Below are 10,000 nucleotides of genomic sequence, written 5' to 3'. Positions count from 1 at the left end.
AGCAAGACCAATAAACAACGAGATCAAAGAGATATAATGTTCGATCATGTAATATTAATCTTGACAAGAAATTATCCGCATGATAAGATAAAATGTGTATCACAAACACAAGGGCTATAGCTCAGTTAGGTAGAGCACCTCGTTTACACGTGCGCCAAAGTTTTTCAGAGAAATCCATCACGCAATCAAACTCATTGATTGATCTTATTAAGAAATCGATGTCTTACTCCATTACTTTTTTTTTAGGAAAAAAGAGGAGAACAACAGCCTGACATTAGGTCCTATTAAAGTACCCCGTTAGGTAGGGAATGAATAGAACCCATCATTGATTTGAGATATTGATAGGGTGAATACCCAGTCTACTCAATGCTAGGTAGAATGAGTATAAGGAACTCAAAAATGATCTTTTCGTCCTATGAACCTTAAGGTGTATCAAGTTTCATGTTTGATTTTTTAATCAGGATGTTAGAGACTATATTTAATTTAAGTTGATCTAGACCAAAAGCAAACCTACGTCAAGAGAACCCTTCTTTGAAACACTTTGGTAGTTCTTCTGTATTGTATTAGAATTCAAAAAAAATCAATCAGAGTACTTGGAACCATTTCTTATCTTTTTTTTAAGAAAAAATATGGTAGACTAGCCGATCTTTCGATCAGTTAATGAAAGAGCCCAATGCAAAAAAAAAACTGCATGTTGGGTCTTTGAAAGAGTTCGAATCATTTTGATAATAATAAGTTCGAACTCTTTTACCGAGCAGGTCTACGGTTCGAGTCCGTATAGCCCTAACTAAGAAATTGATTCTAATAAATCACATTAAATTAAAAATAATTGGATAATTTTTTTTCCTTTTTATTGTATTCTTTATTTCTAACAGGTTACTTTTAATTCAGGTTACTTTTAATTGCTCGGTTCATAAAAAAAAATTCCCATATCATAAACCATAAGTCCTGGGGATCGTTCAGAATAAAATGGAAAATTTTATTTTATTTCAATTGAGCCAATCACTATCTATCGATATATATAGATAGATACTTATTTAGAATTTAGAATCAACTTTTTTCTTCATTAATTTTCATAGTTGTAATTTTTTTATATGAATTTTCCTCGTTCACTAGCTACAATCAAAAAGTTCATAATACTTTCTTTTTTTGTATCCCCACTCAATCTTGGTTACTTTTTTTATGACACGGCCTTGTTTAAAAATAAAAAAAGAAATCTAATTAAATTCAACCAAAATTAAATCTATCTAATACTAAGTAAGATTAGTATGGTAAAGTCTTACTGGATTTTTTGATACGTCATCGTTTTAAAAACGAAGAGATTTTTCGGAAAAAAAAATTTTTAACATAAACAGAAATAAAAAAAAATTACTAGTTATTAATCATATTAATATTATATTATTAATATTAGAAACTATTAGTAATAGAAACATGTAGTAATAGAAACATGGAAATATTAAGTAAAAAGTGTACTGAAAATAAGAAATTAATAAATCTTAAAATGAGATGTCTACCACAGCAACCAAACGAAAATAAATGATTTGATTAACCTGAATTTTTTTTGACTCAAGAGTTCTATATCCCTTGCCCAATCCACTCCGATTGGAATTGACTAAGCGGGTATTTTTTCCACATTCATAGGAGTTCGTCTATGTTTCTGCTTTACGAATATGATATTTTCTGGGCATTTTTAATAATATCAAGTGCTATTCCTGTTTTGGCATTTATAATTTCCGGAGTTTTATCTCCAATTAGGAAGGGGCCGGAGAAACTTTCTAGTTATGAATCAGGTATAGAACCGATCGGGGATGCTTGGTTACAATTTAGAATCCGTTATTATATGTTTGCTCTAGTTTTTGTTGTTTTTGATGTTGAAACTGTTTTTCTGTATCCGTGGGCAATGAGTTTCGATGTCCTGGGGGTATCTGCTTTTATAGAAGCTTTCATTTTCGTGCTTATCTTAATTCTTGGTTTAGTTTATGCATGGCGAAAAGGAGCATTGGAATGGTCTTAGTTCGTTTCCCGAATACTTGTACAATACAATAATAATAAAAAAGTAAAAAAAAAAACCATTGAAACAATTATGAATTCCATTAAGTTTCCCGTACTTGATCGAACAACAAAAAATTCCGTTATTTCAACTACGTTAAATGATCTTTCAAATTGGTCAAGACTTTCCAGCCTATGGCCGCTTCTTTATGGTACCAGTTGTTGTTTCATTGAATTTGCCTCATTAATAGGCTCCCGATTTGACTTTGATCGTTATGGGTTAGTACCAAGATCGAGTCCTAGACAGGCGGACCTTATTTTAACAGCAGGTACAGTAACAATGAAAATGGCTCCTTCTTTAGTGCGATTATATGAACAAATGCCTGAACCAAAGTATGTTATTGCTATGGGAGCGTGTACAATTACAGGGGGGATGTTCAGATTCTTATAGTACTGTTCGAGGAGTTGATAAGCTAATTCCTGTAGATGTCTATTTGCCGGGTTGTCCACCTAAACCGGAGGCTGTTATAGACGCTATAACAAAGCTTCGTAAGAAAATAGCTAGAGAAATCTATAAGGATCGAATTAGACCTCAACAGGGTAATCGGTGTTTTACTACCAATCACAAGTTTTTTGTTGTACGCAGTCCGCATACTGGAAATTATGATCAAGAATTACTCTATCCACCATCATCTACTTCAGAGATCTCTACTGAAACATTTTTTAAATACAAAAGTCCAGTATCGTCCCACGAATTAGTTAATTAAGGAGGCTTTTAAAGAATCAGAAAAAAATCTTCATAAATTAGAACTCATGGTAAATGTGAAAGACTTATTTTATATAAAAAAGGTGTGGGGGAAAGAAAAAAGATGCAGGGCACTTTGTCCGTTTGGCTAGCCAAACGCGGGCTGGTTCATAGATCGTTGGGCTTCGATTACCAAGGAATAGAAACTTTACAAATAAAGCCGGAAGATTGGCATTCTATTGCTGTAATTTTATATGTATATGGTTACAATTATTTACGTTCGCAATGTGCCTATGATGTGGCACCAGGTGGCCTCTTAGCCAGCGTGTATCATCTTACGAGAATAGAATATGGTGTTAATCAAGCGGAAGAAGTCTGCATAAAAGTATTTACTCACAGGAGTAATCCTAGAATTCCATCCGTTTTCTGGGTTTGGAAAAGTACGGATTTTCAAGAACGGGAATCTTATGATATGTTAGGAATCACTTATGATAGCCATCCACGACTGAAACGTATCCTAATGCCCGAAAGTTGGATAGGGTGGCCTTTACGTAAGGATTATATTGCTCCCAATTTTTATGAAATACAAGATGCTTATTGAATGATAAAAAATGAGCCTTAGCTTCTAGAACTACAGACCTTCACGGAATATTTTGAATTCTATTCTTTTTTAGATCAAACAAACAGAAGAGTTGAGGTCTCGTTCATATTATTAGAGATAGCTTGATCTCCAATTTGAAAGATACTTTTTTTATTTCGTAAAAGCCGAGCCAATAGGATGAACTAAAAAAAAGAGTTCTGAATTATGAACTTTGTATCGCGCACATAACTTAGTCAACTTTAGTCACATAACTGGGAATGAATAAATAAGATCGGAAAGCAAAAAATGAGGGGGGGATACAATTCTATTTATATTGTATCGAATGAATCTTGGGGTATTTCTGCCCTTCAACTATAGATACTATAGTATACTATAGTTATAGACCCCTTTTTACTTGTTTGATTCAACGGAACTCATTTAACCTTTCCTTTCGAATATGTATTATGTATAAAGTATTATACACTCTTTTTGAACGGCTGGATCCACAACATGAACAAAAAAAGAGAGGGGATAAAGGATTATTGCACCTTTTTTACTAAAGATACGTTTAATTTGAAGAATAGAAACTTATCAAAATGAATCGATCCTATGCCAAGAACCAGATTTGAACTGGTGACACGAGGATTTTCAGTCCTCTGCTCTACCAACTGAGCTATCCCGGCGAAGGATCATCCTCGTTTTACGAATGGTGACACAAGGATTTAAAGTCCCCCGCAATTAAGCTATGTTCGCCATTACTGAGGTATCATCTACTGAAGTATCATCCTCGTTTTCCTAATGGTGACACGAGGATTTCGAGTCCTCTGCTAAGCAATGTCTACCTTTACTGATACTGAAGTATCAGTATCGTTTTACGAATGGTGATACAAGGATTTAAAGTCCCCCGCTGTTAAGCTATATCTACCATTACTGAAGGATCATTATGATATGACACAGGGATTTAGAGTCCCCCGCTGTTAAGCTATGTCTACCATTACCGAAGAATCATTTACCGAAGAATCATTATCATATGACACAGGGATTTTCAGTCCCCCGCGATTGAGCTATGTCTACCATTACTGAAGGATCATTATCATTTTACGAATGGTGACACAAGGATTTAAAGTCCTTTGCAATTAAGCTATGTCTACCATTAGCTAAGAATCATTATCATTTTAATAATGGTGACATAAGGATTTACAGTCCTTTGCAATTAAGCTATGTCTACCATTACCAAAGAATCATTATCATTTTACGAAAGGTGACATAAGGATTTACAGTCCTTTGCAATTAAGCTATGTCTACCATTAGTAACTGAAGGATCATTATCATATGACACAGGGATTTAGAGTCCCTTGCTGTTAAGCTATGTCTACCATTACCGAAGTATCATCTACTGAAGTATCAGTATCATTTTAATATATGACTTAGGTCTATGTCAAGGAAAAGAAACTCAAAAGTAGTAAATTCAAAAAGTTTTGGACCGGGAATTTCTTGGATCTTCTAAATAAAAGAAGACTTTCTAAGTTTTAAAATGAAAAATGATATAGATTCTATCTAATTCAAATAAATAATAACGAAAAAAAAGTAAGGTGTCAACCTTTTCGGGGAGTAGAGCTGGGGATAGAGGGACTTGAACCCTCACGATTTTAAAAGTCAACGGATTTTCATCTTACTATAAATTTCATTGTTGTCAGTATTGACATGTAAAATGGGACTCTATCTTTATTCTCGTCCGATTAATAAGTTCCATCAAGGATCTATCAGACTATGAATTGAATCGTTTGATCAATAAATATTATTTATTAAACTTCGAATTAATTCACAACATTTCGATTTTGTTTATAAAAAAATAGAAATCGAGATTCAGGTCGTCATTTTTGAGATCGTTTTGTGTTACCTAATTTTATACAACATAGGTTTTTCTCCTTCATCTTTTTTTATTTGAAGTTTCGATCGAAGGATTCCTTTATCAACACAAGGTAGTGAACTCCATTTGTTAGAACAGCTTCCATTGAGTCTCTGCACCTATCCCTTTTTCTCGCTTTGGAAACTCCGGTTTGTTCGCGTAAACCAGGATTTGGCTCAGGATTGCCCATTGTTAATTCCAGGGTTTCTCTGAATTTGAAAGTTATCACTTAGTAGGTTTCCATACCAAGGCTCAATCCAATTAAGTCCGTAGCGTCTACCAATTCCGCCATATCCCCCTTTTTAGGATCTCATTATGCTATGCTGTCTTTCCATTTTTTCTTATGTCGAAACCTTGGGATTCATTACATTATAGATACTTATTTTATGTCTTTGTTATCTTCTTTCATTTTTTTGAGCCCCATTCATATTGATTTAGTCTAATCAACAAAGATTCTATCATTTTTGTATTTGCAATTCAATATGGTTATATATTACATAACATATATATGTTCTTCCTTTTCTCATCGTTGTCTTAAATTTTAAGAAGTAGTCGAACGGTCGATTCTTTTTCTTTTTTTTTTTTTTTTACTTTCATGAAAAGAAAGTTATTATTGAAACTTAGAATTGTACAATGTACAATGGAAAAAAATGAGAAGTCTACTTCGTAAATTTAAAATTCTAATAATTCTATACTATATAGATAATAGATAGAAATAGATAGAATAGATAGAAAAAAAAAAAAAAGATTTCTGATCTAATTAAGATTTTCTTATTTAGAAACTAATGAAATTAAAATTTGAAAGTCAATATACTGCTATATTCTATTAATTAAGGTAAGGTTATGCTTTATTTATTTAATGATAGTCACTATTTATTTGAGCTATATTCTGTTCTAGAATATATAGAATATGATTAATTCTAAATAGATAAGGAAAAATATTATAAAATATTATATAGAATAGTTAATTGATATGATCTAGTAGTTTAGTGAATTTGTATGCATGCTCAATTTTATTTGAGCCCGCTTAGCTCAGAGGTTAGAGCATCGCATTTGTAATGCGATGGTCATCGGTTCGATTCCGATAGCCGGCTTTTCCATATTTTTTCGTTTTTTTACATGATTTTTAATGTACTTTCAAAATCAAAGAAGATTGAAAAGACTTCTTGGACCTTTTTCCAAGAGTTACCACTCCATTTATATTATGTCATATAAACTTCCATATAGGAATATATATTGGGTAAAAGAGTTCGATCTTTGCAAAATAAATCAAGAAAATAAAGGAAAATTTTTGTGATTTATTTGATTTATATATATTGTATATACAATAAAAAAAATCTGTATATTGAGAGAATATATCTTCTTACTCTTCGTATTCCAATAGTTTATTGGAGTGTATTTCACGTCATTTATCATTATCATTTAGTTCAGTTTTAATTTTATTTAGTTTTGTACAATTTCAATAAAAAAAGGAGTCTTTATGTCACGTTACCGAGGGCCTCGTTTTAAAAAAATACGACGTCTGGGGGCTTTACCGGGACTAACTAGTAAAAGGCCTAAGGCAGGAAGCGATCTTAGAAACCAATCACGCCCCGTAAAAAAATCTCAATATCGTATTCGTTTAGAAGAAAAACAAAAATTGCGTTTTCATTATGGTCTTACAGAACGCCAATTACTTAAATATGTGCGTATCGCCGGAAAAGCCAAGGGGTCAACAGGTCAAGTTTTACTACAATTACTTGAAATGCGTTTGGATAACATCCTTTTTCGATTGGGTATGGCTTTGACTATTCCTCAAGCGCGCCAATTAGTTAACCATGGACATATTTTAGTTAATGGCCGTATAGTTGATATACCAAGTTATCGCTGCAAACCCCGAGATATTATTACAGTGAAGGATGAACAAAACTCTAGAACTTTGGTTCAAAATCTTCTTGATTCATCTGCCCCTGAGGAATTGCCAAACCATTTGACTCTTCACACATTCCAATATGAAGGGTTAGTCAATCAAATAATAGATAGGAAATGCGTCGGTTTGAAAATAAATGAATTGCTTGTCGTAGAATATTACTCTCGACAGACTTAATAAACCTAACTTAAGTAAAAAAAAATTACTAAAAACAAGAGTTCGGACAACTCCCCTTTGCCGTTAAAAATAAAAAGGCACAAGGTAAGGGATTTTGTCGAGGAACTTTTTCCTATTCATGTATCATAGATTGGTAGGGGGATTTGGATCCCTTGTTTGCTCTTCCCAGCATTTTCCATATGAAAGAAATTAGGAGTAGAGAATCTATTTCAAAATCAAAACAAGGTAGATTTTATATCTATTCTTTTTTATTGGATTTGATACATTGTGGTCAATCACGTAAGATTGGTGAATTAGTTGAAAGTAAGGAAAGAGAGGGATTCGAACCCTCGGTAAACAAAAGTCTACATAACAGTTCCAATGTTACGCCTTCAACCACTCGGCCATCTCTCCGACATCAGGATTATGACTGAGTATCTGGGTGAATAGCGAGTTATTCATCGTTTTTTAGATTATGGTTAATAGATACCTCGGAAAAATTGGAAGTAGATAGAAGGTGTTTTTTTATGAGTCCGCTTTTATGTTAGTTCGTACTATACAATTCCTTTGTTTGTGAGAAAATTTTCTCACAAAAGAAAAGGTAAAGGAAATAAAAAGAGTTAGAGAATGGATTACTACCTATGCCAAGATCGCGTATAAATGGAAATTTTATTGATAAAACCTTTACAATTGTAGCCGATATCTTATTACGAGTCATTCCGACAACTTCCGGAGAAAAAGAGGCTTTTACTTATTACAGAGATGGTGCGATTTGATTATCATTATTATTCTTTTTTTTTCTCGCCGATTTGGATTGGAATAGAAAGAAAAACAAGTATTGAAAAAAAATCTACGCTTTTGAAGGTGAAGTTTATAATATAAAAAACAATCCCTTCTGTCATGTATCCACGATTAATGCAGCCTTAGATGCTTCAATTGTGAAAGTATTGAGCAAAAGGTTTTTACCTATGGTTCCCGTATTACAGATCAATCCTACTACACTAATACAATATACGAATAGGAGGCATAGGGGAAGAAGCACTACGCCGAGAAATCAACAACACAAAAACTTTCTTCAAAATGATTCCCTTTCTTGTTCTTCTTTGGGATTGGGACTAATTAAATTAAAATGGTTGGAACAATAAACATCCATCTCGTTCGTACTTTGGATACCCGTATAACCATTGAAGACTGTTGAAGTGACTCATTCCTGGAAATTTAGGGGCGTTGAGAACAAAGAAATTTTGAGAGTTTCCTTTTTTATTTTTATCTAGCATGAACCCACTTGGTAGTAAGAAAAGATCTTTTGCAAGAAGGTTGGCTAGGGATTTCTTGTAAAAACATTAGCCCCGCTTAGTTCATAATGACATCACATTTTTACATATATTATTTTCATTATGCACCTAAAGGAGGAGCCGTATGAGATGAAAATCTCACATACGGTTCTGAAACGGAGAATTCGTTAAAGCGAATGACGACCGTAACGGATGTCGGCTCAATCTGAAGGAAATTATGCGGAAGCATTACAGAATTATTACGAAGCTATGCGACTAGAAATTGACCCCTATGATCGAAGTTATATACTCTATAATATAGGCCTTATCCACACAAGTAATGGGGAACATACCAAAGCTTTAGAATATTATTTTCGGGCATTAGAACGAAACCCCTTTTTACCACAAGCTTTTAATAATATGGCTGTGATCTGTCATTACGTGCGACTATCTCCACTATAGAAAAAAAGAACGACTAGTCAATGAAATACTAGAAACACAAAAAAGGGCTTTCTACATAAGCGCGTCGTCCAAAACGATTTTTTATCAGCTGTAGCAAATAAATAAACTTCATTGATCGAAATATGAAGTGAAGACTAGATATGCCTAAATACTTTCTTCTATGGATAAAAAAAGATTTAATTGATAGAGGAAGCACCGTAAAGATCAATTGGAAAGGTTAAGGTTTTGGACCGATACAACAAGAGCTGTTTATTTATATCATAATATGATATAAATCTTAGGAATCTACTTATGTAATAGAGTGGATCCCCTAAGGTATTGAGCAGCGGTGTAGCATCAGATCCTAAAGACAGTAAGTCTTTTTCTTTTTTATGAAGTATGAAAAAGTCTTTTTCAAAGATTCTATATAAATTTTTATATGAAAGCGGGATAGTTACCTTTCAGAAAATTCTAATATCTAATAACAGTGGACATGCCTTTTTTTCTGAAGGTAGGAGAAAAGATAAAACTTATTATATTAATTAATATATTAATTAAATCAAAATGAAAGTTTGAAACTCATGTAATTACTCTCTTTTGTTTAATCCAAGAAAAACAAAATATCTATAAGAAATCTCATTCAATTAGACATTCAATTAGATATAAAGTTCAAAGTAGGTTAAAGTTAAAAAACTGGTACACCAAAACAAAAGAGTTGGTTGTCGAGCCGTATGAGGTAGGAAACTCTCAAGTACGGTTCTCAGGGAGGGAATTGACCCGCCTATTCCGACCGTGGAGAACAGGCCATTCAACAAGGAGATTCTGAAATGGCGGAGGCTTGGTTCGCTCAAGCCGCTGAGTATTGGAAACAGGCTATAACGCTTACTCCTGGTAATTATATTGAAGCACAGAATTGGTTGACGATCACGAGGCGCTTCGAATAAGAACTTTCCCTTTGTTTCTTTTTTTTTTTTTCTATATATTTATTTTTATAATT

General features: G+C 33.2%; 3 non-coding genes and 1 pseudogene across 4 annotated transcripts; 2 read left to right on the top strand and 2 right to left on the bottom strand.

The window, feature by feature from the left end:
* Window positions 1–3,924: 3,924 nt before the first annotated feature.
* Window positions 3,925–3,997, bottom strand: TRNAF-GAA (transfer RNA phenylalanine (anticodon GAA)). The gene has a single exon. It is a non-coding gene; the product is annotated as a tRNA-Phe (tRNA).
* A 2,247-nt stretch (window positions 3,998–6,244) lies between these two features.
* TRNAT-UGU (transfer RNA threonine (anticodon UGU)) lies at window positions 6,245–6,317 on the top strand. Its single transcript has one exon. It is a non-coding gene; the product is annotated as a tRNA-Thr (tRNA).
* A 1,078-nt stretch (window positions 6,318–7,395) lies between these two features.
* On the top strand, window positions 7,396–9,025 carry LOC147943526 (uncharacterized; annotated as a pseudogene). Its single transcript, XR_015556636.1, has one exon. The product of XR_015556636.1 is annotated as an uncharacterized LOC147943526 (transcript).
* On the bottom strand, window positions 7,616–7,702 carry TRNAS-GGA (transfer RNA serine (anticodon GGA)). The gene has a single exon. It is a non-coding gene; the product is annotated as a tRNA-Ser (tRNA).
* Window positions 9,026–10,000: the final 975 nt, after the last annotated feature.

The sequence above is a fragment of the Camelina sativa genome, chromosome 5 (genome assembly GCF_030686135.1).
Source record: "Camelina sativa cultivar CO46 ecotype springtype chromosome 5, ASM3068613v1".
Lineage (NCBI taxonomy): Eukaryota > Viridiplantae > Streptophyta > Magnoliopsida > Brassicales > Brassicaceae > Camelina > Camelina sativa.
The sequence above is the reverse complement of the archived record's forward strand: the minus strand, read 5'-3'. Positions and strand labels throughout refer to the sequence as shown.